A 14,098-nucleotide genomic window follows, 5' to 3' on the forward strand; every position below is an offset into this window, starting at 1 on the left:
TGCTTCTGCACTCAGAGACCTAGAAACCCTGCCACATCTGAAACAGGAGGGAAGGAGACCGCACAATTTCTGAAAGAATGATGCAGCCCACGGACACAGCATCAACCAGTTAGAATCAGCTGGGTCCAAGATGGCAGACAGGCCACCTTCGACTAGACCTTGGTCCCCAGTCAGCAAGCTCAGTGACACATCCAGAGGCAGTTCCAAGGCACCCTCAAAAGACCAAACAATAGGCGGTGGCCCAATTCCTGGAAATCTCACCACCTCCCCAAAACAGTTGGAATAATCCTCCCACTCATTAGCCTAGGAGATTACTTAAGTTCAGTTCAGTCGCTCAGTCATGTCCGATTCTTTGCTACTCCACGAACTGCAGCACGCCAGGCCTCCCTGTCCATCACCAACTCCCAGAGTCCACCCAAACCCATGTCCATTGAGTCGGTGATGCCATCCAGCCATCTCATCCTCTGTCGTCGCCTTCTCCTCCCACCTTCAATCTTCCCCAGCATCAGGGTCTTTTCAAATTGAAATTACTTAGCCCATAAAAACTAACTACCCCACGTTTTGGGGCTGCCACACTCGCCCTCTGCAATGGCCCACACTCTCTGCGGAGTATGTTTGTCTCTAAATAAATCTACTCCTTACCTATCACTTTGTCTCTCATTGAATTTTTTCTGCAATAAGACATCAAGAACCTGAGCTTCGTTAGGTCCTTCATTAGGTACTGTGAGTTTTGGCTGGGTTTGAGTCCCAGCACATGGATTCAAGTCCCAACCTGAGGTAAACAGTCTCACATCTGCAGGAAATCCCCTTTGTGAGGCGAGCTAGGGAAAGTCTCCCATCCTGGCTCTCAGAAGAGCTCTGACCAGAACATACGATGTGACCTTGGGCAAGTTACCTAAACTGTCTGAGCGTCAGACTACTGCATGGGGTGGAATTTTGTGAGAATTCAGATACTGTGTGTGGAGCAACTTAGGAGGTTGCAAGCATGCGATGGGTGTGAAGTAAATGGTAGAGACTTTCAGGAGATTTCTGGTGTTTCTCCCCCACCTACTCCCTTTTAGGTCTTCCCTGGTGGTTCAGACAGTAAAGAATCTGTCTGCAATGCGGGAGACTCGGGTTCGATCCCTGGGTTGGGAAGATCCCCTGGAGGAGGGCATGGCAACCTACTCCGGTATTCCTCCTTGCAGAATCCCATGGACAGAGGAGCCTGGTGGGCTACAATCCCTTTTGGTGAACTGAATCCTGGGTGGGCCCAGTTCAGACTTGGGCTAGGGCCCTGGTGACATTTGGCCAATGGGACCCTAAGTGAGCTGTGTGGCCTGACTGTGGTACCCTAGGTGCCATCTCCCATGCCCCATCTGGGTGAGAACACTGCTGAGGGACACCTGGTTCAACTGTCCACAGCCCAGCTCCTCTCTGGGGCCCTGACTTCTGCCCAGCCATCATCAACTCCCTTCCCTGCCCCAGCCCAGCTCCTCCTGGGGCCCTGACCTCTGCCCAGCCATCATCAACTCCCTTCCCTGCCCCAGCCCAGCTCCTCTCTGGGGCCCTGACCTCTGCCCAGCCATCATCAACTCCCTTCCCTGCCCCAACAGCTGTAATCTGCCCATTGTTTTCCCTTAATAAACTTGTTTGGAGATGATGTAAAAATCCACACGCAGTTCAGAGAGCTGTTGTATACCCTTTGTGCTTGCACGCTCAGTCACGTCCAACCCTTTGCAACCCTTTGGAGTGCAGCCTGCCAGGCTCCTCTGTCCATAGGATTTTTCAGGCAAGAATACTGGAGTGGGTTGCCATTTCCTTCTCCAGGGGATCTCCCCGACCCAGGGATCAAACCCACATCCCTTGCATTGCAGGCGGATTCTTTATCCCCAGGCCATCACGGGAGGCTGCCGTATACCCTTCACCTAGTTTCTTTCCTGTTAACATCTTACACAACGTGTAAGATGCTTATCAAAACCCAGCTACTAACATTCACACGGTTCTGTATCCTGAACTTCAGATGTATGCAGACTCCAACCTCACTGTCTCTTTCCCATGCTGTGTTTAAATTTACTGAGTGTTCTGTGCCCGGATAGAAATGTTCCCAGCCCAGCTCTGCCCTCAAGGCTGGGGAGGTGTGGGCAGGGCAGGGACTAGATATGTAAAAAAAAATTGCTGATTAATGGTGGGAGGAAGCACGCCTTGCCCTTAGCTCCCTCAGGCGAGGGTCTCAGTCTGAGCCAAGGTTTGAGAGACAAGTAATACCTGCCCCCTTTTCTTTCTTCACCATCTCCAGAAACCAAAAGCTCTTCCCCAGGAAATGGCCTGGGGGTTCCTGCAGACCCGTTTCCCAGTTACTTCCCAGTGAAGACAAAGACTTGAACCACAGAGCGACTGAAGGCTAGGAGCTCTGGAAGCAGACAGACCGGCCAAAGCCCAGCTCTGCCTCACTGCTGTGTGACTCTGAGCAGGTGGCTTAACCTCTCTGGACTTATTAGTTTCCTTGCTCTTTCCTTCCCTCTCTCTCCATCTCTCTTTCTGACCCTACTTTTGCGGACTCTTTCAGACTCAGTGGCTTCCTGTCTCTAGTTCATCTCCCCTCAGTCACCCCCAGCCTTGGCGCTCCCCCCATCTCAAACCCCTTGGAGTCCCATTAATTCTGAGAGGCTGTCTGTACGGATTGCCGCCTGGCCCAGTCCTGGGGCTCAGAGAACTGTGTAATTATCCACTTGGAGCCGAGGGGAAGCGATAACCAGTTCTTCCGCTCTCCTTCCCCGCCTGCCTTACACTCATCCATTTCCCGCAAACATCCCCAGGGAAGCTGATTAGAGAGAAGCCGGAAGCTGATTATAGGAGAAGCCCACTGGGCCGGGCGGGGTGGGGTCCTCATTAGGTTGTAGAAGGTCAGAGAAAGTGAACACGGGCATCCCTCCCACCTCCACCAGGAGGTCCTGTGTCCCTCACCCCTCCACCCCACCCGCTCCACCCCCTGCCCTACCCCGTCCCCGCTAACCTCCACCACAGCCCACCCCACTGCCCCCCTGGCCTGGGCCATTTGTCTGCCTGTTCATCACAGCTTAATCTTTAGACCATTATCTCCAGCCTGGAGCTTGCCTGTGTTCCAGCCTCACTCAGCCAGCTCTCCATGGAACATCTCCGCATGTACATTCCACTGGCCCTTAACTCTCCAAACCTGGACACACTGTCCCCCCCTGCTTCCCCTACACTGCTCCTCCTGAAGTCCTGCAGCACCAGCCACCCAGATTCTCAGTAACACATCTAACATCATTCTTACCTCCCTCCCCTCAGCGAATCCTCAATAACCACCCATTTCTCTGTTTACCACAGACACCAGCACCAGCTTCCATGTCCCAAAAGTCCCCTGGGAACAGACCCCTTTGTCTGGACAGCTTGGGGTCCCTTCAAACTGGCAATGCTCAGGTCTGACTAGATCGTCTCGCCCCACCTCCCCCGATCTCTCAGCCTCTATCCATGGCACCCGTTCTTCCCAGGCACTGATCCCAAACCTCTCTGCCTCCTCCTACTCCTCCTCTCTACCTGCAGCCAAACATTCCCTGTGTTTTGACAGGAGAATGAACTTTAGGGTCAATAAGAACTGACCTACCATCCCAGCTTTATCATTTCTAAACTGTGTGATCTGGAGCAGATGGTTTCACCTCTGAACCTCCATTTGCTCGTAAAATGGGGCTAACGGGTACCCATCTTGGAAAACTGTTGGGAAGATGAGTTGTAAATGTCCAAAATTACCATCTCAAATGACTGTAGAGCCAGGCAAGTCCCATACAGGAGTGAAGAGGCCTGGTGGGGTCAGGTCAAACTGGAGAGCAGAGGCCTCGTCAGAGGGGGGCTGTGCTGTGCTTAGCCGCTCAGTTGTGTCTGCCTCTTTGGACCCCATGGACTGCAGCCCACCAGGCTCCTCTGTCCATGGGATTCTCCAGGCGAGAGTACTAGAGCGGGTTGCCATGCCCTCCTCCAAGACATTAAACCTAGGCACAATGAAAATATTATGCTTAATGTTAATGACTCTTAGACATGTCTATATTAGATTAGCAAACAGACATTAATACTAGATTTTTAATATTGAATATTTCCCAGTTCATGTGAACCTGAAATTCATTTAAGTTAATTTCTCTTGTGTTTAGAATTCGTAACTCCAGCTATTGATGCCACAGGTAATATGGGCCCCATGTTGCTAAACTTCTAGTTTTTCAAGAGCATCCTCCAACCATCTTTTCATGTGGAATCTCCAGATTTGTATACATTGGCAATTAGAGAAATGTTTCTTGAAGGTCTAGGAAGGCCAAACTAAACATTTGCCTCCAGGTCACCAGTTGGTATTCTCTGATGTGTGCAAGGAGTTAGACCCAGTGCATGTTCATAAGTAAGAGTCAATAAGCATTAATTTCCTTCCCTGCCCTGCTTATTGATTCTCTCAAAAGAAAGAAAAAAATAGTCATTCCAGCTTCTCTTCCCACTCTGCTCCCATCGTCATTACCTTCACGCAGTTCTTACTGGCCAGCAGGCCCTGTCCAGCCACAGACCCAGCAGGACTCTGCGCCCTCACCCAAGATGCCTCCCGTCCCCAGCTCTTCCCTCCTAACCCTCACCACCCCCACCCCGCCACCCCCACTCCATCTCTGCCAGTCTTCTGGGCAGAAGGAAGCTCTTTGCTTAGGTTTGATCCTTCAAAGCCCTCTCCCTTTCATTGTCTCAGTTATCCTTTCAACAATCTATAAAGTAATTATTATTGACCCCAATATGCAAATGAGGAAAATAGGTTCCGGAGAGTCTCCATCAGTCAACAAACACTTATCGAACACCTGATAAGTGGCAAACTGGTGGCAAACTCTGTTAAACGGCAAACCCAAGGTCACACAGAGTACTTTTGGTTGCAAATGTTGTTGTTATTGGTCGGTTGCTAAGTTAGGTCCAACTCTCTGCGACCCCTATGGACTACAGCATGCCAGGCTCCTCTGTCCTCCACTATCTTCCAAAGTTTGCTCAAATTCATGTCCGTTGAGTCAGTGATGCTATCTAATCATCTCATCATCTGCTGCCCTCTTCTCCTTTTGTCTTCAATCTTTCCCAGCATCAGGGTCTTCGCCAGTGAGTCAGCTCTTTGCATCAGGTGGCCAAAGTATTGGAGCTTCAGCTTCAGCATTTCCTTTAGGACTGACTGGTTTGACCTCCTTGCAGTCCAAAAGTCTCAAGAGTCTTCTCCAGCACCATAATTCGAAACATCAATTCTTTGGCATTCAACCTTCTTTATGGTCCAGTTCTCACATCCATTCATGACTACTGGAAAAACAAAACTCTAAATTAAATAGACTTGGGCAAAGGAACCATGTTGTAGGAAACAACACTGGGTCCCAAAGACAAATGGAGCCAGGGACACAAGCGCCTTCCGAGCACTCACTTGCTCTACTTTTGTTTCTGCTTTCCTCTCTGTCCCAGGACTATCGTCTCACCCAGCAAAGCAGCATTTCCAAACAGCAGGCCGCCAGCTGGTCCAGAGCCTCACTTCTCACAGTGTTCATCCTTGGATGGACACGTTCCCCGCCAATGTTCAAAAGCCTCAGGGAAGGCCCCTTGGTAGACCAGCGTGGGTGACATTGTCACATTGGGCTGACCCACTGATCAAGGTCGTGTGACTCATGAGCTCAGTTTCAGGTCAGTTTCACCCTGGGCCAGTCAACAGTCCATGGAAGAGCAAGCTTATGGGGCTTGCTGGTGAGTGTAAGGATGGCAGAATCGAATCGGGCAGGAATGAGGCTGCTGCTTCTTCAACAACAGATGTCTTAGTTTGAGCCTCCCTAAAAGGCAAGTCCGAGATACATATTTGCAAGCAAGTTGCTTTTGGGGGAGGTGATCCCAGGAAATATGGGCTTGGGAATGGGGGGTAGGGCCGAGAATGGAAGGAAGCTGGTGAAGGGTATGTAATTGAGTGAGTTTCTGTGAACAGCTGGGTTCGGTCATGCTGGAGATTGAACTCAGTCTGGGGAAGACTAGGATGTGGTTGAGATAGCTATCTCAACCCACGAGGAGGAGGCTGGAGGAATCATACCCTGACTTCCATACATGATTATGTGAGAGCTGCCTCTGGGGAGGCATCAACCCCCTGGTACTTCCAGGCTGCCCCATACGCAGGCAGAGGGGTCCCAGAAGCCAGGAGAGCCTTAGCCAAGAGGCGGGTGCTGGCCACTGGGTGCTGGGGGCCCTCCTGCTATAAATCACCAGGCTTTACAAAGGTCCCCTCAACCATCAAAACAAAGCGGGTAAATGAAAAGTGGCCTGGTTTCTGACAGCACTCACTACCTGTACTGACCACTGGATGGAACAAAATTTAAATTCAGATCTGTCCAACTGTTTGCAATAAGCCATATGGCCCCCACAGTAGGCTGTGACTATGCAGAGGTGTCGAGCATCCAGGCCAGAGCCCAAAGGGAGCTCCTTGGCCCTGGGATGCCAGCACCAGAGAATGTGGTGACCAGTGGCCAAACAGCAAGAACTGTACATCAGCCTCCCCACCCTCTGCAAAGGAGGTCACACAAGCTGCTCAGAACAGCAGGACACCCGGTGACTGGGGCCATCAGTTCAGTCTCACTGTGGGCCTGGCTGGAGGGATGGGGAGCCATGGAAGCCTTGGGCCCCCAGCTTCAGCTACTGTGGGTCTCACTGCTGCCAAGATTCAGACCCCCCAGAGTCATAGAGATAGTAGAGAGAGGCCAAGGGGCAAAACCAGCTCCAGCCCCCTTAGCTGAGAAAGGGCGCATAGGGAGGGCTGGCAGAGGGGGGCTTCTCCCAGCAGCCCAGTGGTTAGGACTCTGCACTTTCAACGGAAGGAGTGCAGGTTCAATCCCTGGCCCGGGAACTAAGATCCCCCATGCTCTGCAGTGTGGCCAAAAAGCCAAAGTTTGTTTGTTTGTTTGTTTCTAATAAAGAAGATGAAGAACCAGCAACGGGTCTAAGGCCCCAAGGGAAGAGCATGGCTAAGTGCCCACCAGGGGCCAGTGGAAAATAAGAATGTCCACCCAACCAATCAGATAGCCAGAGTCTACAGAGCGGGAAGTAAGAAGGATCGCTGGGCTGGGAATTAAGGCAGCTGAGTTTCATAGCCTGAGCTCTCAAAACTGTATCACTTCAGCACCCTCATGCCCAAGGATTTGCAGTGCTGTGGCTTTTCTGCTTTCGATAACCAGAATCATTCCTCCACTCATCTTCAAATATCCATAAAGCACTCACTATGTGCCAGGTGCCATGCCAGGCTGTGGAGATGCAGCAATGAGCATGGTCCCCACGGCCCGGCCTCTGGGCCTGGTCCTTGTGAAGATCATAGTCTAAAGGAGAAGAGGACATGAAACACACAAGCACACCGATGGCTCTAGGGATGCAGCTGTGACAGGGACACACACAAAGAGAACAAAAAGCAAAGAACCTGCCCTAGTTACAAGGGTTGAGGGTGGCTTTTCTGAGAGTGACATTTATGTCTGGAACATGATGCTAGCTAGCTTGTTCAGCCACTCAGTCGTTTCTGACTCTTTGCGACCCCGTGGACTGCAGCAAGCCAGGCTTCCCTATCCTCCATTGTCTCCCAGAGTTTGCTCAAACTCATGTCCATTGAGTCGGTGATGCCATCCAACCACGTCATCCCTTCTCCTGCCTTCATCTTTCCCAGCCGTCAGGGTCTTTTCCAATAGGTTGGCTCTTCACATCAGGTGGCCAAAGTATTGCAGCTTCAGCTTCAGTATCAGTCCTTCCAATGGATATTCAGGGTTCATTTCCTTTAAGATTGACTGGTTTGATCTCCTTGCTGTGCTAGGGACTCTCAAGAATCCAGCACCACAATTCAAAAGCATCAGTTCTTCAGCGCTTAGCCTTCTTTATGGTCCAACTCTCACATCTGAACATGACCACTGGAAAAACCATAGCTTTGACTATATGGACCTTTGTCAGCAAAGTTTCTGCTTTTTAAGCCCAAGAAAATAAAAATCTGTGACTCTTTCCACATTTTCCCCATCTATTTGCCATGAAGTGATGGGATCGGATGCTATGATCTTCGTTTTTTGAATGTTGCGTTTTAAGCCAGCTTTTTCACTCCCCTCTTTCACTTTCATCAAGAGACTCTTTAGTTCCTCTTCACATTCTGCCATTAGAATGGTTTCTTCGTGTATCTGAGGTTGTTGGTATTTCTCCCAGCAATCTTGATTCCAACTTGGGGTCCGTCCAGCCTAGCATTTCACATGATGTACTCTGCATAGAAGTTAAATAAGCAGGGAGACAGTATACAGCCTTGATGAACTCCTTTCCCAATATTGAATCAGTCCGTTGCGCCATGTCTGGTTCTAACTGCTGCTTTTTGACCTCTACACAGGCCTCTCAGGAGGCAGGTCAGGTGGTGTGGTATGTTGTGACCCACACAGTCAAAGGCTTTAGCATAGTCGAAATTAAGCGGACGTAGATGTCTTCCTGGAACTCTCTTGCTTTCTCTATGATTCAGCAGATGTTGGTAATTTGATCTCTGGTTCCTTTACCTTTCCTAAAACCAGCTTGTACATCTGGACGTTCTCAGTTCACGTACTGCTGAAGCCCGAAGGATTTTGAGCATTACCTTGCTAGCATGTGAAATGAGCACAATTGTACAGTAGTTTGACATTCTTTGACATTGCCTTTCTTTGGGACTGGAATGAAAGCTGACATTTTCCAGTCCAAAATTTGCTGAGTTTTCCAAATTTGCCGACATATGGAGTCCAGCACTTTAACAGCATGATCGTTTAGGATTTGAAATAGGTCAACTGGCATTCCATCACCTCCACTAGCTTTGTTCTTAGTCATCCTTCTTAAGGCCCACCTGACTTCACACTCCAGGATGTCTGGCTCTAGTCGAGTGCCCACACCATCATCATTATCCGGGTCATTAAAACCTGTTTTGTATAGTTGTTCTGTGTATTCTTACCACCTCTTCTCAATCTCATCTGCTTTTTTTAGGTCTTTGCCATTTCTCCCCTTTATTGTGCCCATCTTTGCATGAAGTGTTCCCTTGGTATCTCCAATTTTCTTGAAGAGATCTCTAGTCTTTCCCATTCTATTGTTTTCCTCTATTTCTTTGCATTGTTCTCTTAAGAAGTCTTTCTTATCCCTCCTTGCTATTCTTTGGAACTCTGCATTCTGTTGGGTATGTCTTTTTCCTTTGCTTTTCACTTCTCTTCTTTTCTCAGCTATTTTAAAGTCTCCTCAGACAATCATTTTGCCTTCTTGCATTTTTTTTCCTTTGGAATGGTTTTGGTCACCACCTCCTGTACAATGTTATGAACCTCCATCCACAGTTCTTCAGGCACTCTGCCTACTAGATCTGATCCCTTGAATCTGTTGGTCACTTCCACTGCATAATCATAAGGGAATTTGATTTAGGTCATGCCTGAGTGCTCCAGTGGTTTTCCCTACTTTCTTCAATTTAAGTCTGAATTTTTCAATGAGGGGTTCATGTTCTGAGCCACAGTCAGTCCCAGGTCTTGTTTTTGCTGACTGTATAGAGTTTCTCCATCTTTAGCTGCAAAGAATATAATCAATCTGATTTTGGTGTTGACCATCTGGTGATGTCCATGTGTAGAGTCATCTCTTGTGTTGTTGGAAGAGGGTGTTTGCTATGACCAGTGTGTTCTCTTGGCAAAACTCTGTTATCCTTTGCCCTGCTTCATTTTGTACTCCAAAACCAAATTTGCCTGTTACTCCAGGTATCTCTTGATTTCCTGTTTTTACACTCCAGTCCTCTATGATGAAAAGGACAACTTTTTTGTGTGTTCTAGAAGTTCTTATAGGTCTTCATAGAACCATTCAACTTCAGCTTCTTCACCATTAATGGTTGAGGCATAGACTTGGATTACTGTGATATTGAATGATTTACCTTGAAAACAAACAGAGATCATTCTGTCGTTTTTGAGATCACACCCAAATACTGCATTTCAGACTCTTTTGTTAACTATGAGGGCAACTCTATTTCTTCCAAGGGATTCTTGCCCACAGTAGTAGATAAAATGGTCATGTGAATTAAATTCGCCCATTCCCCTTCCAAAATGCAAATGTGCAAAATGTGACGCATTCATAAAATGTCAGTGTTCACTCTTACCATCTCCTGCTTGACCACGTCCAATTTACCTTGATTCATGGATCTAACTCTCCAGGTTCCTATGCAACATTGTTCTTTACAACATCAGGCTCGGTTCTTGCTGTGTAGCCTGCTCTGTTCCCCTTTGCCTGGCAAGGTAATAAAGCCAGTCTTTACTTCTCCTCCTTAACTGTGTTTCTGTGTTTCTGTTTGACATGGATGCACAAAAAGCCAATGTTTTGGCAACAAACCTGGGGTCTCGTCCTGGATCTGATCATTGGCAGGCGGCCCCTCGGGGCCACTCAGCTTGACTGGATGCTTGGGGATTTCTCTCTGCACCAGCTTCCTCCCGGGGAGTGGAAGGTTGGAGGATTTCTCTGAGGTCAGATCGTCAGGGTTCCCCTGCTGTAGGGTTGGGCCTTGGTCACACCCTGTCCACCATCTTGGCTGAGGAGCTCCAAGGCTGCTGTGGAGAATAGGGGAGAGGTTGCCCTAGCAGCTGCCCAGGCTTTCTTTGTCTTGAGGACACCTTCGTTTCCCCTTCTCTGCATTGCCCCAGACATCTACTCCAAGAAGACGTCACTTTTGGAGGATCAGAAAGAGGGCATTTGGTACCTCGCAACACACCCGCCAGCAATTTGGTAAGTCTCCTGGAGTGCACACCAGGGCCTCTTTGACCTTGCCTGTTGGGGGAACTTTGATTCCAGTTTGGGGAGTTCTCCCTGTGAAAGGCAACTCCGTTTGTAAGGTGCGTGTTGGACAAGGTCGCATGTCTAGGGGGACTGGGAAGTCATATTTGGGGCATTTGTGCCGTTTGACTTTTGATTTCTGAGCATCTCTTTGCCATCCATTTTATTTCCAGTGTGACTTCCAGCTGGTGAGGTTTTGCTTGGGTTTGGCTGGCTTGGTTTTGTTCCTTTGGTTTGAGCCTGCAGGTTGGTCTGAGCACACTGACAACTGGTACAAACGGTTTGAGCTGAAATGGGAAGCATTTCCTCTAAGGTTCTACTCCCCAACATGAGAGGGACAGGTAGACACAGAGCTATGATCCAATGCCTTTAAAAAAAGGCCTAAAAATGACTCTCTTACAATTAGATCTTTATTGCCACCGGATGAGAAAACAGACTGAAGTCATCTTAGGTTCAGGATTCTTCTATAATTAACAGTCTGGGCTGATCATACCAAGACCCCACCCCCTCGAGGAAAAATCCCTGCTGGGACAAGTCCGCCCTAGTCATCAGGGCCAATTTGAGCACTGTCTGGTCTAAATTTGGGCTGTGAAACTATGACCACAGAAAAAGATGATTCTTTTTACTGTATTGCCACAATATTCTTTAGACTCCAGAGAAAATTGGTTAAATTTTTCTGAAATTGTCCTACCAGGAGAAGATCGTTTTCTCTCCTTGTGCCTTGACACCATGGATCTCAGGGACATTTATCTAAACCATCTTTAATTCCTAAAAATGAAGAGGAAAAAAAGAAAAAAAAAAAAAACAGGAAAAGAAGCCTTAAATTTTTTTTCTTATTCCAACTGTTATTTATAAACTATTGTTTTATATTATGATATCTGATTCATGACTAAGTTTGGAAAACAAAGTTATGAGATCTCTTGTTGCGTCTATTTGGATATATGTATACCTCAGTATGTATCTTTGTCTCTTTATTGCTCCTGAGATTAATTTGTAAGTGTGCTCTATTTAACTGGCTTCAAGAAAAGTACATGCGTGGTTAGGTGCTCAGTTGTGTCCAATTATATGGGACCCCATGGGCTGCAGCCCACCAGGCTCCTCTGTCCATGGAATTCTCCACGAAGAATACTGGAGTGGGTTGCCATTCCCTTCTCCAGGGAATCTTCCTGACCCAGGGATCGAACCCATATCTCTTGAGTCTCCTGCATTGTCAGGCAGATTCTTTACCACTGGGAGGTAGGCACTTAAAAATCAAACAATTCTAAGTGCAAGAGAAAGTAAGCTAAAGGATTTCAGGTTCATGTGAACCGGGAAATATTCAGTATCCGATTAATACTTGATATTGTTTGTTTGTTGATGCATATGCCAGTACTTAGAATGACTGTGGTAAATATTAGTAACAAGACAGGGCTCACATGTGACAACACCAGGAAGCCTTCCCTGTTGCTTCAGGCTCTGCCTGTAGTGAAAGAGTGGTTGGGATTTTTCCTCTTTGACCAGCTTTGTTATGGGTAAGATTTGTTCCATCTTGAAGCCACCACCCCTTCAGGGTATTTTTACAAGACCAAGAGATCTTCAACTATGCCTCCATGAAAAGCAACTGATATTTCTCTCCCTGTGCCCAGACCGTCGGGAGAAAAAAATAAACAGAATAGGGAATGGGAAAAAGCCTTTTGAACTCAAGAGGGAAAAATTGAGATTTCTCGGTTCAGTCTTTATGTAAAAGTTAACTTGTAAATGGACTATTTTAATTGACTTGAAAGTAAGCACTTAAAATTAAACATTGGCCAAGATAAATTTTAGGACCCATGATCTGGGAAATATTCAGTACTGAATTGATATCTGCTATTGAAGGTGGCTTAAACTTGTTGGTTTGATTAATATAGAAATGTCCTTAGAGTTATCAGTGTTAAGTATAATATTATTGTTGTACCCAGGTGTACTAGAGGTCAAATAAGACCTTATTCCATCTTTTACAGATTTGTCAACAAGAAAAGTAATTCAACGTTAAAAAAAAAAAAAAGAAAAACTTTTAAGAAAAGTAAGATGTGTTTTTCAGTAGAAGATGTAAGAAATAAGATATTGAATTATGCATGATCGGGATTCTCTGAGATTGGACCAAGCTTAGTTGGATAAATGGATTTTTTGTTAGAAATGGACTAGAACAAGACTGGGTTTGGTTTCTCTCTCAAGTGTTCTTGAAACACTGTTTTTGATGACAGACCATATCAGGTTCTTTGCTTTTAAGTGATTTGTATAATTTGCTTTTGAGATCCATGGTTACTTTGGCTAAGGAATGTGTCTTGTCTCACGGCGACTGATGATCTTAACCAAGTGTTTTAAACCTTTTTGACAAGCTTCCCAATATCAAATTTTAATTAAAGTTCTTTTGGTTTCCAGCTAGCTTTGGGATACATTAGATGGCCCCCAAGTTGTCTTAAAGAGAAACATTTAGCTAGAATTATTTTGTATGTTAAATGTGATCATTCATAATTCTGGCTACTGTAACCAAGTTTCTTTATCAATTAATCAGATGTTTAACCATACCTTTTTGTACTCTGATGCTGTTACAAAAAGTGTTTCATTATCAAGGAAAGGGAAAGTGTTAATCACTCAGTCCTGTTTGACTGTTTGTGATCTCAGGGTCTGTAGCTTGCCAGGCTCATCTGTCCATGGAATTCTCCAGTCGAGAATACTGGAGTGGGTTGTCATTCCCTTCTCCAGGTGATCTTCCCAACCCAGGTATCAAACCCAGGTCTCTAGCATCGTGGGCAGATTCTTTACCATCTGAGCCACCAGAGAAGCCTTTCATTATCAGAACGATTCATAGAAAGGCATACAAGCAATCACACTAGCTCCTCATCAAGGTGATGGCTATGCAAACGTTCTAGCCCATACTGACTAAAATCAGAAACTGTCCTGCCCTTGGGGCCCCTAGCTCACAGTCCAGAGATTTTTACTCCCTGACAGGCAGAGTCGACACCCCCACTCAGACTTGAAGCAGTTACATAAGATGGACGTCACCCCTCTGCTTCCAATAAGAGTATGGGAGTAAAATCTCCGGGGGTGGGGGATGGGGGATGAAATAGGAGGGAAGGGGCAGGGCACAAACTTTGAAGGAATGAGGTAGCCTGGGGACATGAAATGGATTAATTAGAAGCAAATCAGTCCAAGATGGTGGACTAGTCCTTGAGCCTCAGTATACATTCTTTATAACACATCAGCAAGCTAAGTGAAGGGGGTCACTTAGTTTTTGGAGGGGGTCGCCATTATCTTCATTACCTCCACCATAGTTTGGCTTCAG

The sequence above is a fragment of the Capra hircus genome, chromosome 3 (assembly GCF_001704415.2).
Source record: "Capra hircus breed San Clemente chromosome 3, ASM170441v1, whole genome shotgun sequence".
In the NCBI taxonomy this organism is placed as follows: domain Eukaryota; kingdom Metazoa; phylum Chordata; class Mammalia; order Artiodactyla; family Bovidae; genus Capra; species Capra hircus.